The following is a 20012-nucleotide window of genomic DNA, read 5'->3' on the forward strand; positions in this document are numbered from 1 at the left end:
TTATCTCTCATTGTTAGCTGTATACCTCTTTGGAGCAAGAGCTGCTAGAAAGATTAGATTAATAAATTTGATATAGATGTGGAATTATATATTAATGTTATAGTGCCTTGAATATTCATTAATTGTTCAAAGTTCTAACACTAAGTAATTAATCTCCCATTTATTACAAGTAATTTAGGAAAGTCTAGTTTTGATTTTTTGATAATGCTTAAAGACACCATGAATGTAAACAGCTGAATATAAGATTTCCATCTATCTCGGGTTAACAATCAGTAGCACTTCATCATCTGTTATTTCTTCAGTAGTATGCTATAAATATAGTAAGCTTATTATCTGATTCTGTTAGAACATGAAGTTAAAAATGCCAAGAATATACTTTCTACCACTCTCCAAGCAAACAATTGATGCTGCTTTAATGTTGAAAATAGATGCATTTTCTTCTGTATCTTGTTTAAATCTATATTTCCTTTGAGCAGAAGCTGATAGAATGAGTAGATGAATTAATTTAATATAGATGATGAACTGTTATTTATTGCTAAACCACATGGAAAATACATTAATGGTTCTAAGTTCTAACACTAAGAATGAAAATCTCATTTGTATTGATTTTTTTGTGATATTTGTTTCTTCATGTCGATAATATATAAATATACCTTATGGGTAAACCGCTGAAAATAAGCCTTCAAACTATCTGGGGTTCACTGACATTAGCACTTCTTCATATGCTTGTCCCTCAGCCCAGCACGGACAGCGGCCTGTTAGCTCAGTTGGTTAGAGCGTGGTGCTAATAACGCAAAGGTCACAGGTTCGATCCCTGTACAGGCCAAGTTTCTGTGTTAAATAAAAGATGATTTTTCTTGTGTCTCTTTGTTAACTGTATATCTCTTTGGAGCAGGAGCTGCTAGAATCATTAGATGAATCAATTTGATATAGCTGTGGAATTATATATTAATGTTAAAGTGCCTTGAACATCCATTAATGGTTGTAAATTCTAACACTAAGTAACTAAATCTCTCATTTATTACAAGCATTTTCTTCTGTCTGATGTTTATCTCTATATTTCCTTTGGGCAGAAGCTGATAGAATGATTAGATGAATCAATTTAATATAGTTGATGAATTATTGTTTATTGCTAAAACACATGGAAAATACTTTAATGGCTCTCAGTTTTAGCACTAAGTATGAAAATCTCTTTTATATTGAGCTTTTATTTCATATTGGTTTTTTCATGTTGATAATATTTAAATATATCTTAAAGGTAAACTGCTGAAAATAAGCATTCCAACTATCTGGGGTTCACTGTCATTAGCACTTCTCCATATGCTTGTCCCCCATCACTGTGTACACAGTGGCCTGTTAGCTCAGTTGGTTAGAGCGTGGTGTTAATAACACCAAGGTACAGGTTCAATCCCTGTACAGGCCGGGTGTCTGTGTTAAGGAAAAAGCTTTTTCTTATCTCTCATTGTTAGCTGTATACCTCTTTGGAGCAAGAGCTGCCAGAAAGATTAGATGAATACATTTGATATAGTATGTGGAATTATATCTTAATGTTACAGTGCCTTTAATATTCATTAACGGTTATAAGTTCTAACACTAAGTAATTAATCTCCCATGTATTACAAGTAATATAGGAAAGTCTAGTTTTGATTTTTTGATAATGCTTAAAGACACCATGAATGTAAACAGCTGAATATAAGATTTCCATCTATCTCGGGTTAACAATCAGTAGCACTTCATCATCTGTTATTTCTTCAGTAGTATGCTATAAATATAGTAAGCCTATTATCTGATTCTGTTAGAACAGGAAGTTAAAAATGCCAAGCACATACTTTCTACCACTCTCCAAGCAAACACTTGATGCTGCTTTAATGTTGAAAATAGAGGCATTTTCTTCTGTATCTTGTTTAACTCTATATTTCCTTTGAGCAGAAGCTGATAGAATGAGTAGATTAATTAATTTAATATAGATGATGAACTGTTATTTATTGCTAAACCACATGGAAAATACATTGATGGTTCTAAGTTTTAACACTAAGAATGAAAATCTCATTTGTATTGATTTTTTTTGTGATATTTGTTTCTTCATGTCGATAATATATAAATATACCTTATGGGTAAACAGCTGAAAATAAGCTTTAAAACTAAACTATCTGGGGTCACTGACATTAGAACCTCTTCATATGCATGTCCCCCAGCCCAGCATGATCAGCGGCCTGTTAGCTCAGTTGGTTAGACCGTGGTGCAAATAACGCCAAGGTCACAGGTTCGATGGGTGTACAGGCCAAGTTTCTGGGTTAAATAAAAGATGCTTTTTCTTGTGTCTCTTTGTTATCTGTATATCTCTTTGGAGCAAGATCTGCTAGAATCATTAGTTGAATCAATTTGATATAGATGTGGAATGATATATTAATGTTAAAGTGCCTTGAACATCCATTAATGGTTGTAAGTTCTAACACTAAGTAACTAAATCTCTCATTTATTACAAGCATTTTCTTCTGTCTGATGTTTATCTCTATATTTCATTTGAGCAGAAGCTGATGGAATGAGTAGATGAATTAATTTAATATAGACGATGAACTGTTATTTATTGCTAAACCACATGGAAAATACATTAATGGTTCTAAGTTTTAACACTAAGAATGAAAATCTCATTTGTATTGATTTTTTTTGTGATATTTGTTTCTTCATGTCGATAATATATAAATATGCCTTATGGTTAAACGGCTGAAATTAAGCTTTCAAAGTATCTGGGGTTCACTGACATTAGCACTTCTTCATATGCTTGTCCCCCAGCATAGAACTAACGGCGACCTGTTAGCTCAGTTGGTTAGAGCTTGGTGCAAATAACTCCAAGGTCACAGGTTCGATCCCTGTACAGGCCAAGTTTCTGTGATAAATAAAAGATGCTTTTTCTTGTGTCTCTTTGTTAACTGTATATCTCTTTGGAGCAAGAGCTGCTAGAATCATTAGATGAATCAATTTGATATAGATGTGGAATTATATATTAATGTTAAAGTGCCTTGAACATCCATTAATGGTTGTAAGTTCTATCACTAAGTAACTAAATCTCTCATTTATTACAAGCATTTTCTTCTGTCTGATGTTTATCTCTATATTTCCTTTGGGCAGAAGCTGATAGAATGATTAGATGAATCAATTTAATATAGTTGATGAATTATTGTTTATTGCTAAAACACATGGAAAATACTTTAATGGCTCTAAGTTTTAACACTAAGTATGAAAATCTCTTTTGTATTGAGTTTTTATTTCATATTGGTTCTTTCATGTTGATAATATATAAATATATCTTAAAGGTAAACTGCTGAAAATAAGCATTCCAACTATCTGGGGTTCACTGTCATTAGCACTTCTTCATATGCTTGTCCCCCATCAACATGCACACAGTGGCCTGTTAGCTCAGATGGTTAGAGCGTGGTGCTAAGAACGCCAAGGTCACATGTTCGATCCCTGCACAGGCCAGGTGTCTGTGTTAAGAAAAAAGCTTTTTCTTATCTCTCATTGTTAGCTGTATACCTCTTTGGAGCAAGAGCTGCTAGAAAGATTAGATGAATAAATTTGATATAGATGTGGAATTATATATTAATGTTAAAGTGCCTTGAATATTCAATAATTGTTCAAAGTTCTAACACTAAGTAATTAATCTCCCATTTATTACAAGTAATTTAGGAAAGACTAGTTTTGATTTTTTGATAATGCTTAAAGACACCATGAATGTAAACAGCTGAATATAAGATTTCCATCTATCTCGGGTTAACAATCAGTAGCACTTCATCATCTGTTATTTCTTCAGTAGTATGCTATAAATATAGTAAGCCTATTATCTGATTCTGTTAGAACATGAAGTTAAAAATGCCAAGAACATACTTTCTACCACTCTCCAAGCAAACACTTGATGCTGCTTTAATGTTGAAATAGATGCATTTTCTTCTGTATCTTGTTTAAATCTATATTTCCTTTGAGCAGAAGCTGATAGAATGAGTAGATTAATTAATTTAATATAGATGATGAACTGTTATTTATTGCTAAACCACATGGAAAATACATTGATGGTTCTAAGTTTTAACACTAAGAATGAAAATCTCATTTGTATTGATTTTTTTTGTGATATTTGTTTCTTCATGTCGATAATATATAAATATACCTTATGGGTAAACAGCTGAAAATAAGCTTTCAAACTATCTGAGGTTCACTGACATTAGCACTTCTTCATATGCTTGTTCCCCAGCCTAGCTCGATTGGCGGCATGTTAGCTCAGTTGGTTAGACCGTGGTGCAAATAACGCCAAGGTCACAGGTTCGATGCCTGTACAGGCCAAGCTTCTGTGTTAAATAAAATATGCTTTTTCTTGTGTCTCTTTGTTATCTGTATATCTCTTTGGGGCAAGAGCTGCTAGAATCATTAGTTGAATCAATTTGATATAGATGTGGAATTATATATTAATGTTAAAGTGCCTTGAACATCCATTAATGGTTGTAAGTTCTAACACTAAGTAACTAAATCTCTCATTTATTACAAGCATTTTCTTCTGTCTGATGTTTATCTCTATATTTCCTTTGAGCAGAAGCTGATAGAATGAGTAGATGAATTAATTTAATATAGATGATGAACTGTTATTTATTGATAAAGCACATGGAAAATACATTAATGGTTCTAAGTTTTAACACCAAGAATGAAAATCTCATTTGTATTGATTTTTTTTGTGATATTTGTTTCTTCATGTCGATAATATATACATATGCCTTATGGGTAAACAGCTGAAATTAAGCTTTCAAACTATCTGGAGTTCACTGACATTAGCACTTCTTCATATGCTTGTCCCCCAGCCCAGCACGAACAGTGGACTGTTAGCTCAGTTGGTGAGAGTGTGGTGCTAATAACGCAAAGGTCACAGGTTCGATCCCTGTACGGGCCAAGTTTCTGTGTTAAATAAAAGATGCTTTCACTTGTGTCTCTTTGTTAACTGTATATCTCTTTGGAGCAAGAGCTGCTAGAATCATTAGATGAATCAATTTGATATAGATGTGGAATTATATATTAACCCCTTCAGTGCCCATGACGAGATTGTCTCGTCATGGGCCGCGGTTGCGCTGTGCCCATGACGAGACCATCTCGTCATGAACTCCGCCCGCTAATAGAAAGCCGGGCACAGGGCGGGGAAAGGGCGTGGCACACAAGGGGTTAATGTTAAAGTGCCTTGAACATCCATTAATGGTTGTAAGTTCTAACACTAAGTAACTAAATCTCATTTATTACAAGCATTTTCTTCTTTCTGATGTTTGTCTCTATATTTCCTTTGGGCAGAAGCTGATAGAATGATTAGATGAATCAATTTAATATAGTTGGTGAATTATTGTTTATTGCTAAAACACATGGAAAATAATTTAATGGCTCTAAGTTTTAACACTAAGTATGAAAATCTCTTTTGTATTGAGTTTTTATTTCATATTGGTTTTTTCAAGTTGATAATATATAAATATATCTTAAAGGTAAACTGCTGAAAATAAGCATTCCAACTATCAGGGGTTCACTGTCATTTGCACTTCTTCCTATGCTTGTCCCCCATAAATGTGCAACCAGTGGCCTGTTAGCTCAGATGGTTAGAGCGTGGTGCTAATAACGCCAAGGTCACAGGTTCGATCCCAGTACAGGCAAGTTGTCTGTGTTAAGAAAAAAGCTTTATATTAGTGTTAAAATGCCTTGAATATTAATTAATTGTTCCAAGTTCTAACACTAAGTAATTAATCTCCCATTTATTACAAGTAATTTAGGAAAGTCTAGTTTTGATTTTTTGATAATGCTTTAAGACACCATGAATGTAAACAGCTGAATATAAGATTTCCATCTATCTCGGATTAACAATCAGTAGCACTTCATCATCTCTAATTTCTTCAGTAGTATGCTATAAATATAGTAAGCCTATTATCTGATTCTGTTAGAACATGAAGTTAAAAATGCCAAGAACATACTTTCTAGCACTCTCCAAGCAAACACTTAACGCTGCTTTAATGTTGAAATAGATGCATTTTTTTCTGTATCTTGTTTAAATCTATATTTCCTTTGAGCAGAAGCTGATAGAATGAGTAGATGAATTAATTTAATATAGATGATGAACTGTTATTTATTGATAAACCACATGGAAAATACATTAATGGTTCTAAGTTTTAACACTAAGAACGAAAATCTCTTTTTTTTTTGTTTTTTTGTCATATTGGTTTTTTCATGTTGATAATATATAAATATATCCTAAGGCTAAACTGCTGAAAGTAAGCATTCCAACTATCTGGGGTTCACTGTCATTAGCACTTCTTCATATGCTTGTCCCCCATCACTGTGCACCCAGTGGCATATTAGCTCAGTTCGTTAGCGCGTGGTTCTAATAACGCCAAGGTCACAGGTTCGATCCCTGTACAGGCCAGGTTTCTGTGTTTAGAAAAAAGCTTTTTCTTGTCTCTCATTGTTAGCTGTATACCTCTTTGGAGCAAGAGCTGCTAGAAAGATTAGATTAATAAATTTGATATAGATGTGGAATTATATATTAATGTTAAAGTGCCTTGAATATTCATTAATGGTTCAAAGTTCTACCACTAAGTGATTAATCTCCCATTTATTACAAGTAATTTAGGAAAGTCTAGTTTTGATTTTTTGATAATGCTTAAAGACACCATGAATGTAAACAGCTGAATATAAGCTTTCCAACTATCTCGGGTTAACAATCAGTAGCACTTCATCATCTGTTATTTCTTCAGTAGTATGCTATAAATATAGTAAGCCTATTATCTGATTCTGTTAGAACATGAAGTTAAAAATGCCAAGGACATACTTTCAACCTCTCTCCAAGCAAACACTTGATGCTGCTTTAATGTTGAAAATAGATGCATTTTCTTCTGTATCTTGTTTAAATCTATATTTCCTTTGAGCAGAAGCTGATATAATAATTAGATGAATTAATTTAATATAGATGATGAACTGTTATTTATTGCTACACCACATGGAAAACACATTAATGGTTCTAATTTTTAACACTAAGAATGAAAATCTCATTTGTATTGATTTTTTTTGTGATATTTGTTTCTTCATGTCGATAATATATAAATATACCTTATGGGTAAACAGCTGAAAATAAGCTTTCGAACTATCTGGGGTTCACTGATATTAGCACTTCTTCATATGCTTCTCCCCCAGCCCAGCGCAAACAGCGGCCTGTTAGCTCAGTTGGTTAGAGCGTGGTGCTAATAACGCCAAGGTCACAGTTTTGATCCCTGTTCAGGCCAAGTTTCTGTGTTAAAAAAAAGATGCTTTTTCTTGTGTCTCTTTGTTAACTGTATATCTCTTTGGAGCAAGAGCTGCTAGAATCAGTAGGTAATTCACTGAAAAAACATAGGTTTCAGGGGTGTTATAGTTAGCTGGACATTTCACTCGTACAAAACCATAGAAATTCCTCCGTTGTAGTTAGTTCACTCATTACATGGTCAGTGACATCACTGATGACATCACTAATGGCATCTCAAATGACATCACTGATTGTGGATTGCGGGCACGCGAGTTATAGTTAGCAGAACTAACTATAATGGAGGAATTTCTATGGTTTTCTGTGAGTGAAATGTCCAGCTAACTATAACATCCCTGAAACCTATGTTTTTTCAGTGAATTTCTAAGGTTTTTTAAATGCTAATTCCTAACTATAATAGTCTGAAACCTATGTTTTTTTCAGTGAATTTCAAAGGTTTTTTAAATGATAATTTTTAAATGTAATAATATTTATATGTATCTTGTTGGTACAGATTTTCTACAATTTTTAACTGTTTATTTTTAAATATTTTATTTATTAAATAACATTATATACTTTTAATATAAATGGAAAAAAATTGTGTTTTAAAATATTGAAACTGAAATATTGTTTTATTTTTTATTTTAATATATTTATATTATTTTCTTCATTATTTTTTTTCCAATTTTTTTGGGAGTCGCGCACCCAGTGCGTTTTGGAGTCACGCACATAGCACATTTACACCAGTGGGCCGCGCTGGGAGTCGCGCACCCAGCACGTTCACACCAGGGGGCCGTGCTGGAGTCGCGATTTCAAATTTTTCTGTAAGTTTTTTTTTAGCTCCTACCACTAATTTATATTCTCCCCGGGGACCCCATCCCTCGGGGCCTTTACATAATAATGGAGACCATGGGGGGAGCCCCAATGCCCCCATGGTCCCGCAGGCTCCCCGTGTCCTTCGGGAGCCAGCATTGCTTTTCCACATGGGGAGTGCTTACATGCAGCTCCCCATGTGGAAGAGCAATCTGGTTTGCATTTTGAAAGAGATAGCAGGTTTCCCTGCTCTCTCTTTCAAAATCCAAACCAAGTTTGCTATGGCAGGGTGGGAGCCATAAGGCTCCCGCACTGCCATAGCAAACAGAAGGGTCCCAGGGGTGGGCACCCTGAGACACTGCAGGAGCTGGCCCTGGGGGTGGCAGTCCCCAGGGTTTATAGGCTCCAGGAGGGGGGCCGCATCCCCTCCCACTTAATGCAAAGTGCTGGGGGGTGTTGGTCCCCAGTGCTTGGGTGCCTGTAACAGACCCCCTCTTTTGAATATTTAGTGCCCCTGGGAGGTGGTGGTCCCCGGGGTGTATAGGGGTGCTCGAGCCCCCACACAGGTTTACTTTATTTATTTTTTTAAAGCCCCGGGGGGTGGCGGTCCCTGGGGCTGTGGGGGGGGGCAGTGTTCCCCCCCACAATATTAATTAATTAGAGCCCCAGGGAGTGGCGGTCCCCGGGGGGCCTCCCAACTTTAAGCTAACAGGCCCGGGGGTGGCAGTTCCCAGGGCTGTGGGAGGCCGTGTGCCCCCTGCAAATATTCATGCTTTGCCCCGGGGGTGGTGGTCCCCGGGGCACTGTGGGGGGGATTGGGCCCCCCCACACTTTTTGTTCACATGCCCCTGGGACCTGGCCCACCCGGGGGCTTTAATTAAACGAAGCAGGGGAGCCCGCGCTTCGTTTTTTTCATTTTTAGCCCTAGAAGTCCTTCTAGGACGCCCTAAGCAGACCTACGGGGTCAGGGTGTTTCAACCCTGCCCCCTCTTGTTTTCCACCTTCATTTTACTGCCATCTTGTGCCTCGCTTCTACCGAGGCACAAGATGGCTGCCAAAAGTTCCTGGTTTAGAATGTTCACAGCCAATTAGAATGCAGCTCGTGATCGGCAGGGTGCGCGGATCCTAATCTGTAGGGTGCGCGGATCCTCTGCGGCCATAGATATCGAATCCTTTTTAATTATCATTTTCTCAGTAACTACTGAACGGATTTACACCATTTAACAAAAAGGGTTCTTTCTGAGCCAAGAACTATCTCTCTGCCAAATTTGGGTAATTCTGATCAGCATTTCGGGCTGTAGCCGTGCCTAAAGTTTCCTATGGACAATTGCATGGGGAAAACACGTTTTGGGACCCCCTTTTTTCTCAGCCCCCGCTTGACTAATCACCCAGAGACTTTCAGGATAGAACCAGACCGGAGCGCCCCACCAGTTTTGAAAATTTCGTGAAGATTCGTTGACCGGCTCCAAAGTTATTGGGAATAGAATGTTGCGAATTTCCTATGGAAAATAGGTCCTAACTATAACTACCTAATGGCGACTGGTGGGGCGCTCCGGTCCGCTCCTATCCTGAAAGTCTTGGGGTGATTAGTCAAGCGGGGACCGAGAAAAAAGGGGGGTCCCAAAACATGTTTTCCTCATGCAATTTTCCATAGGAACCTTTAATCGCAGCTACAGCCTGAACTGCTGAACAGAATTACACCAAATTTGGCAAAAAGTATGCCTTCTGCTACATAGAATATAGTCCTGAGAGCACGATTGAAAATGAAAACTAGATATAGTGTATGGTATAAACTATGCACCAAAAAGTGTGATATAAGATGAACCGGGCGTGAAATATAATATGCAATACATTGTGCGCAATGACAGATTCATTGGAGAGCGCGAGATAGCACAGGCACTTGTGCGTTCTATGAGATGTGCACCTTGGAGTGTAATATGCACAGGGCAGTGTTGTGTAACCTAACTAGTCTCTAAAGTTGTAATATAAAATATGTGCTGGGGAGTGTAACGTTGCATATGCACTGTGATAAAGATATGGATCCCAGATGGTAATATATGGCATAGCGCTGTGCGTTATAACATAGGCATCAAGGAAGGCACGTTAGATGGGGAAATATAACCCGTGCAAAGGCAAGTGTGGCATGACATATTCACGGGGTAGTGTTACAGTGCACATGGGCTAGAGAGTGTCATAGCATACGCACTAGCTGGTGGAATACAACACAGAGGTGTGTGCCACTCGGTGGGCACTGGTGGGTGTAACACAGCATTAGGCTCAGCCAGGAGCGCGCTGTGACTCTCAAGTGAGGTTCGTCTCCTTTCCAGAGAGTAAAATAAAAAGTATTACACATCCGGCAGTGGATGTGTGTTTTATTAACCGTGAGGGGGGTTTCTTGCATAGTTTTGGTCGAATTTTTGTTGAATCCCCTTTGAATGGCTTGGTGTGCATGTGTATTAAATGTGCCCGTCAATAGCTACCCATGTTTGTATAAATAAACGATAAGGGTGTCTACTTAGAGAGTACCCACCGGCGGATTAGGCACGGAAGGGCGTCAGACACGTCAGAGCTTCACTAGCAGCGTAAATACATTCCACGTGGATTCATTGTATGCATAGTCGCCTTTTAATGAATATCACGCAAATCGTCATGGTGATAGGTACGTACGGTTTGTCCAGCATGTCTTAGGTGTTTCTATAAATATATATAAAAACAATTATAAAAAACAAAGGCCGGCACTGGGGGATGGGGTCCCTGGGGTCATAAGTGGCCTGAGGAGGGGGGCAACGCAGCCCCCCTCCTAAAGAATAAAAAAAAAAAAAGCCATGCCTCGGGGGTTGGGGTCTTGGGGGCCGATTAAGGCCTCGGGAGAGGGGCCACGTGGCCCCCTTCCAAATTATTTTTTTCTAAAAGAAAATATTAGGGGGCATGCCCTGGGGATGGGGTCCCCAGGGCCAATAAATTCGAAAAAGAAGGGGGACCACACAGCCCCCCTTTAGAAAAAAAAACAAAAGACCGGCATCGGCCGGAGGCAACGCCCCCTCCTTGCAGCACTCTGCAAACACGTCCCCTGGCGAGTTGTAAGTTGGGGAATTAATTCGCCTTCAATATTGAGGGTCCCTGAGGGCCAACTAGCCCTACAGGTATCTCCAGTATGTGCCAGGGAGCAGCGTTGCAGACAGGTGTTCTGAGGCCATGCCCCTTTTTACACCTCTCTGCAACACAGCTCTGTGGCCCTTACTGGAGGTACCTAGTGGGCTAGTTTAACCCTAGGGACCCTTAGGATTCAAGGGGACTTAATCTCTCAACTTAAAAAGGCCACAGGGCACATTTACACAGTGGTGAAGGGAGGGGACGGGACCTGAGGTGACGTGTGCAAACACAACCTGTGGCACGTTCTAAGTTGGGAAAATAATTCCCTTTCAATCCTGAGGGACCCTGGGGGCCAACTAGCCCACCAGGTGCTTCCAGTAAGCGCCTCTGCGCTGCGTTGCAGATAGGTGGTGCAGGCCATGCCCCTTTTTACACCTCTGTGCAATGACACTTACTGGATGTACCTAGTGGGCTATTTTGCCCCTAGGTACCCTCAGGATTCAAGGGGACTTAATCTCCCAACTTAAAACGGCCACAGGGCATGTTTACACAATGGGGAAGGGAGGGGACGTGGCCTGAGGTGAAGTGTGCAAACACGCCCTATGACGCGTTTTAAGTTGGGGAAATAATTCCCCTTCAATCCTGAGGGCCCCTGGGGGCTAACTAGCCCACCAGGTGCTTCCAGTAAGCACCACTGCGCTACATTGCAGAGAGGTGATCCAGGCCGCGCCCCTTTTTACACCTCTCAGCAACGCGGCTCTGTGGCGCTTACTGGAGGTACCTAGTGGGCTAGTTGGACCATAGGGACCCACTGGATTCAAATGAACTTAATCTCCCAACTAAAAACGGCCACAGGGCGTGTTTACACTGTGGTGAAGGGAGGGGACGGGGCCTGAGGTGACGTGTGCAAACATGCCCTGTGGCACGTTTTAAGTTGGGGAAATAATTCACCTGCAATCCTGAGGGACCCTGGGGGCCAACCAGCCCACCATGTGCTTCCAGTAAGCGCCACTGCGCTGTGTTGCGGAGAGGTGGTGTAGGCCATGCCCCTTTTTACATCTCTCTGCAACGCAGCTCTGTGGCGCTTACTGGAGGTACCTAGTGGGCTAGTTGGACCCCAGGGACTCTCAGGCTTCAAGGGGACTTAATCTCCCAACTTAAAACTGCCACAGGGCGTGTTTACACAGTGGGGAAGGAAGGGGTTGGGGCCTGAGGGAACGTGTGCAAACACGCCCTGTGGCGCGTTTTAAGGGGTAGTTTTAATCCCCCTGCCCTATTATATACTAGGGGCTTACAGAGGAGGTCATGCTAATAACAGGGGGACCCCAACACATAGTGTTCCCTAGTGTATGTAGGTGTTTTCACTGTATTCTAAGTGTCTTTTAACATAGCACTGGCTGTCGGACTGGTTAGTCAGACTTAGTTACCACCAGTATCTGTCTGAAAAAGTTGAGGGTACAAGATAATTTTGCAACAAGGCTTCTTTCTGCTCTTCTGTTTGTTCTTTCTGCACGTTATCCTTCTTCCTGCACTTTTCTTCGTCTTTGAGGACTTCTGTTGCTTCTTTCTGCATTTCTGTTTTTTTCTTTCTGTGCGTTTTTTCTTCTTTCTTCACATGTCCTATCTCTGTGGGCATAGTTAGAAATTAGCATTTAAAAGACCTTTGAAATTCACTGAAAAAGCATAGGTTTCAGGCACGTTATAGTTAGGAATTAGCATTTAAAAAAACCTTAGAAATTCACTCAAAAAACCATAGGTTTCAGGGACGTTATAGTTAGCTGGACTTTTCACTCGTACAAAACCATTGAAATTCCCCCATTATAGTTAGTTCAGCTAACTATAACTCGCGCGCCCGCAATGCACTGCTGATGACGTCACATATTACATCACTCATGACATGGTCAGTGACATCACTCATAAGATCACTGATGACATCTCAAATGACATCACTCATGACATCACTCATGACATCATCCTTGTGATAGAGTGGCAGACCTCCTCTCACCCTAATATAACCTTTGATACACACATTCAAAAATAGAAACTAAAATTTTCAAAACAATGGACATACCAATACCAGTAATTCTAAGAACCACATACACATCCACCCATTCACCAACAGTCCTTTACAGTCACTCATACATGTACTCACTCATGATATGTACTCATACACCTATGCATTCTGTTACACAACGCCACTCATCCATAGAGTTACTCACAAACATCCATTTGTTTGCATTTACAGTTATACACACACCACCACACTTACTTCTACAGAAACGTACACATACTTAGTCTTTTAAACAATCACTTATAGAAACACATACTTATTCATACAGGAACTCTTCTAACCTCTCACTCTCACATATACTCACTTATATACACCAATAGTCACATATACTAATTTAAAACATATGTAGTTACTCATAAAGATACTATTGAGACAGTCATTCACTCACCAACACACCCATACACACACTCATCCACCCATACAGTCCTGCACACATGCTGTCTTCAACACATACAAACAGTGAGTCACTCATTCATGCATCTATGCACTACGTAATCCCCCCACCGAACCATACAGACACTCAGACACTCATACTGATACTCAAAAAAACAACTAATAACCTATATAGACACTCATGTAGCTACTCACCAACCCATGCAGCCAGTTATACACAAAGTAAGAGACTGATAATGATATTTACATATTTAAACATTACTCACTAAGCCATGTATTCACTAAGATACACTTAATCAGTCTATTATGCAATCAATAAAAAAAATCAGCCATTTAGACACTTATATACCCATTTATTCTTCCATCGACCTTGTGATGTACATATATAAAACTTATTTAATTTTCAGAAAAACACACATTCACTGGTTGATGTCATCAGTGATGTCATCATTAGGGGTGGGCGGAATTTGCGAAATCCACTTTCGCAAATTATCACGAAAATGTTTAAAATTATCGCAAACAGGCGGAAATATCGCGAAGATGCGGAATTTTTTTTCCCGCATGTTCGCGAGATTTTCTGCATGGTTGCGGGTCGCCAACTTACCCATGTGGTTGCTCGCGGGCGCGGCCATCTTGTTTTGAGTTGTCTCGCGGTGCATGATCGCGAGAAGAAAGACGTGATCACGCGACGCATGACGTCACTGAGGGCGCGAACTGTCGCGAGACAGCGCAAATGGCTAAAAACAATCCAACATCTCATGGAGAACGCGACCGGATCAAGAAAACTTGTCGGCGAACGCAGGGATTCAGGTAAGGCGATCGCGCGCGCGCGAGAATGTATTATGTTACAGCGCGAGCAAGAAACAAATTATCGCCAAGCTGCGGAAAGCGGAAATTTTGACATTTTCGCTCTCTCCGCGGAACGCGAAAATGTCAAATTATCGCAATTTCCGCGAACGGAACGAAATTTTCGCCCAGGCCTAGTCATCATTGATGTCATTGGAGATGTCATCAGTGATGTCATCAGTGATGTCACTAACCATCTCATAAGTGATGTAATATGTGACATCATCAGCAGTTCATTGCGGGCGCGCGAGTTATAGTTAGCAGAGCTAACTATAACGGGGGAGTTTCAATAGTTTTGTACGAGTGAATAGTCCAGCTAACTATAACGCCCCTGAAACCTATGTTTTTTTCAGTGAAAATTATCTACTGGCGGTCGCCAGTACATAGTTATAGTTAGGACGGAGTTCCCATAGGAAATCTGAAAATTCTATTTTGAATAACTTTGGCACCGGTTGACTCATCTTCGTGAAATTTTCAAAACTAATGGGGCGCTCGGCTCAGCTCCTACCCTGAAAGTCCTGGGGTGATTCGTCAAGCGGGGGCTGAGTAAAAAGGGGGGTCCCAAAACGCATTTTCCCCATGCATTTTCCCATAGGACCTTTAAAGCCCGAACGGATGAACAGAATTACTTGAAATTTGGCAAAGAGGTAGTCCTCAGGTCAGGCATGTGCCTTTTGCATATATGGTGTCAATCTGTTCAGTAGTTCCTGAGAAAATCAAAAGTAAAATCACATATATATCTGGGCGGGGCCTAACTACACATCTCATCGTGAGATCTTATTGGCTGTCAGCACTTCATCCAAGAAGTGTTGGCAGCCATCTTTGGACCAATATACATGATAGCACCTCATTAAAAAGCATTGCAGTTAATAGAAGGTTTTAAGACTTTAGTTACATTATAAATCATTTGTTGATGGTACCATACTCATTTTAGGAATTGTGGTGTGTTCTAAGGTGGTTGTACCATGTGAAAAAGCCTTCTGCTGTGATATCATGAATCATGTTTGAGAGAAAACTATTTTCTCATGCTTTTCCCACAGAGGTTTGGAAGGTGATCTTCTATAAGCTAAACTGAGAGCATATTTTCTGTAAATTCACATTATCTTTCTCAGTCATGTGAGAATGAATTCTGACATTCTCAGTAAAACATGTACATTCAACAAGGGCAGAGACTGTCAGTTGATTCCTTTGTGTTCTACTGCAGCTTCCCAGAGTGCTCTAAAGAACAACTAGAGCGCTAACAGTCCTACTTATGACAAACGTATTGCACACCTGAAGCCATCTTGATTGGAATAAAGTGGTAACTCTTAAAACATTTAATTTAAAAAGGAACAAAATGAGGGGTGCATTTTGCCATAGAAAGTATGATTAGTGCTGCAGAAAGAAAAATTAGGGCACATTTTGAGTGACTTCTCAAATCCTCTTCTATTTCATAAAAAAATTCTGACATGCAGACTGAAACATGCACTTTGAATACCAGCAGCAGACTTCCCTGGTGAGAAGTAGCTTTACTACAGTGATCTAATGAGCAACTAGAGTGCTAACATTCAGAATTTATAACAAATGTTTGACACATCTGAATGCCTTCTTGATGGAACCAAAGTAAAAAACTGAAAGTATTTCCTACTGAGGAGACTGCAGTAAATGAGGAAATTAGGAAACTTCATAACAAATAAATCTCCCAAGATGGACACCAGAAACAAAAGAGCCCAAATGTAGCCCAAATGTCACCCAGATGTAGCCCAAGTATAGCCCAATGACAAAATGTCCCAGAGTGTTCTAACGAACAACTAGAGCGAAAACAGTCTTCCTTATGACAAAGGTATGGCACACCTGAAGCCATCTTGATTGGAATAAAGTGGTAACACTTAATACATTTAATTTACAAAGGAACAAAATGAGGGGGTTCATTTTGCCATAGAAATTATGATTAGTGCTGCAGAAAGAAAAATTAGGGCACATTTTGACTTCTCAAATCCTCTTCTATTTCATAAAAAAATTCTGACATGCAGACTGAAACATGTACTTTGAATACCAGCAGCACCCTTCCCTGGTGAGCAGTAGCTTTACTACAGTGAGCTAATATGCAACTAGAGTGCTAACATTCAGAATTTATGGCAAATGTGTGACAAATCTGAATGCCTTCTTGAAGGAAACAAAGTAAAAAACTGAAAGTATTTCCTACTGAGGAGACTGCAGTAAATGAGGAAATTAGGAAACTTCATAACCAATAAATCTCCCAAGATGGCCACCAGAGACAAAAGAGCCCTAATGTAGCCCAAATATCACCCAGATGTAGCCCAAGTATAGCCCAATGGCAGAATGTCCCAGAGTGTTCTTAAGAACAACTAGAGCGCTTACTGTCTTACTTATGACAAAAGTATGGCACACCTGAAGCAATATTGATTGAAATAAACTGGTACACTTAAAACATTTAATTTAAAAAGGAACACAATGAGGGGGTTCATTTTGCCATAGAAATTATGATTAGTGCTGTAGAAAGAAAAATTAGGGCACATTTTGAGTGAATTCTCAAATCCTCTTCTATTTCATAAAAAAATTCTGATATGCAGATTGAAACATGCACTTTTAATACCAGCAGCAGACTTCCGTGGTGAGCAGTAGCTTTACTACAGTGATCTAATGAGCAACTAGAGTGCTAATATTCAGAATTTATGGCAAATGTGTGACATATCTGAATACCTTCTTGATGGAATCAAAGTAAAAACCTGAAAGCATTTCCTACTGAGGAGACTGCAGTAAATGAGGAAATTAGGAAACTTCATAACAAATAAATCTCCCAAGATGGCCACCAGAGACAAAAGAGCCCAAATTCAGCACAAATATCACCCAGATGTAGCCCACATGTAGCCCAATAGCAGAAGTGTGCAAAACACTTATTTGTTTTGTATTTGCAGTTTTATATAGTGCAGACTTGTCAGGTATTGGAGTGCTTTACATGAGCATTGGTTACACCACACAAGATCAAATTCATTTTGGTTGTAGACATGGGGAGATTAAGTGATTTGACCAGAATCACAGAATGTTGAGCTGAAGCAGAAACTCCAACCTGGTTCCCGAGTTGCAAAGTCTGCAGCTCTGAAAGTAACACCACATCCTCTCCCCTAGGTGCAACATTTAATCAAGTGGTCAACTGGATAAAAAACCATAAAGATTACAAATAATTTAAAAGTTCTTTGTCGCTATTTGAAAACTCAGAAAATATGTCCTCATTTTAGTTTTTTAGAGCACTAACCATAATTTTGATGCAAACAAGACCCTCTCATATATGTAATTTCTCAAGAAAATGCTCTAGGTATTACAGTTTTGATTACATCAAGATGATGTCAGGCGTTCCACACTTTTGTAATAAATATAGAATGTTAGCAATCTAGTTGTTCATTGGGATACTGTTGAGAGGCAGAGGCCAGGGGCACGGACTCTGAAAATTGAAGGCAGGTAGGAGAGTGCAGAGGCAACAATTTGACCACACTGGGCAGGCAGGGAGGGCAGTGGCAGCACAACAGACTATGGAGGGCAGTGGAATGGGGGGCAGGGGCAACAAACCAACAATACAGGACTGGCAAGAGAGGCTGTGGCAATATAATAGACCATTGTGGGCAGAAGGAAGAGGCAGTGGTAGTACAACCATACATGCCAACAGACCCATTTCATCGTCCAATGTTTTTAAGCTCAAATGGGCTTTATTTGATCTGTCGCTTGTCTACAATCTCCTCTTTTTCAATGTAACTCAAAGGGGAAAATCAATACCCCAGTTTTTTTTCAAAATCTCCCTCTTACCAAGTTCAAAATGTTCGCAAGTATGGTACATTGGATCATGGTAGGCAGGAGGAATTGGGGTAGGGACATGGACTCGGATAACAGAGGACAGGAGGAACATTGAGAGGTGCACCAAACTGACCCTACAGGGCAGGCATCAGGGTTTGCAGCAGTGCAATACACCACACAGGGCATGCGGGATGGGAGTGCAGCACAACCATCCATAGAAAGCAATAGGGAGGGGACAGGGCCATGCACATGGACAACAGAGAACAGAGGGGAAAGAGGCAATGGTAGCTAGCTGACCATAATGGACAGACAGGAGAGAAAGCTGCAGCATAACAGACCATAAAGGGCAGGAGGGACGGATCAGGGGCATTACAATGGAACAGGCAAGCCAGGAGGGAGGGAAAAGGGGTCTGCACATGGAAACAGAGGGCTGGGGGCAAGGGGGCAGGGCAGGAGCAGCAAGATGACCATGGAGGTCAGGCAGGATGGGCACTAGAAACAAGACACACCATGGAGAGCAACAATGGGACTATGATGTCATACACACAGACCATGGAGGGAAGGTGGGAGGGGGTCAGGGGCAGCTAGCTGACCACACAGGGAAGGTGGGAGGGGCCATGGCAGCACAGAAGACCATGCATGGCAAGCAGGAGGGTTAGTGGCAGCACAATGGCTATGATGGGCAAGAAGGAGGGTGCAGGGGCATGCACAAAGGACCATGGAGGATAGAAGGGAGGGTCAGGACCTGGGCACAGACAAGAGAGTTCAGGGGAAGGGGCCTCACAACAGACGGCATGGGGCAGGCAGGAGGAGCAGTTGCAGCACAACAGACCAGGGAGGGCAGAAGGGTGTGGCAGTAAAATGGACCATGGAGGACACGAGGAAGGGGATAGGGGCATGGCATGTGGACAGGCAGGGTGGAGGTGGCAGGGACGGGTTACAGTCATCTGACAATGCTAGGCAGGTGGGAGGGGAGTGGCAGCTCAACAGAACACTCAGAGTAGATAGGAGTGGCAGGTCCATGGAACATGGTGGGCAAAAAGGATGGAGCAGGGGCATGCACAAAGACATCGGAGGGCAGGGGGAAGGAGAATAGGGGCAGCAAGCTAAGCACAGAGGCTAAGCAGGAGGTCAATGATGGGCCATAGAATTGGGCAATGGAGGGCAGGAGGAGTGGGCTGGTACATCATGCTAAATGGAGGGCAGTGGCAGCACATCAGACCATGCATGGCAGGAGGGAGGAGGCTAGTCCATGGATTCAGACAACAGAGGAAAGGGAGGAGGTGGATGGCTCAGCAAGCTAACTGTTCAGAGAAGGTGGGCATTAGGAACTTTATTGTTTTTAAAATGTGTGTCTGTGCGAACTACTTAAAATATGAACAAGAATGCAGCATAATCTCACTTTTATTCAGGAAGAAGAGGACGTTTTTGACTGTGACTCCGGGCTCACTTGGCAGAAACACCCCCTGACTCTCCACCCCCCATCGCAAAATGTAATGTCCGTGAAAAGGGTAGGTGGACGCAGTGTTATATAGAACATAGTCCTGAGAGCACGATTGAAAATGAAAACTAGATATAGTATATGGTATAAACTATGCACCAAAAAGAGTGATATAAGATGAACCGGGGCGTGAAATATAATATGCAATACATTGTGCGCAATGACAGATTCATTGGAGAGCGCGAGATAGCACAGGCACTAGCTCGTGCTATGCGATA

General features: G+C 40.7%; 1 non-coding gene across 1 annotated transcript; it reads left to right on the forward strand.

Annotated features, from left to right (window-relative positions):
• The first annotated feature begins 3406 nt into the window (after nt 1–3406).
• Nucleotides 3407–3480, forward strand: TRNAL-AAG (transfer RNA leucine (anticodon AAG)). Its single transcript has one exon. It is a non-coding gene; the product is annotated as a tRNA-Leu (tRNA).
• Nucleotides 3481–20012: the final 16532 nt, after the last annotated feature.

This window comes from Triturus cristatus, chromosome 5_1, assembly GCF_964204655.1.
Source record: "Triturus cristatus chromosome 5_1, aTriCri1.1, whole genome shotgun sequence".
Taxonomy (NCBI): Eukaryota; Metazoa; Chordata; class Amphibia; order Caudata; family Salamandridae; genus Triturus; species Triturus cristatus.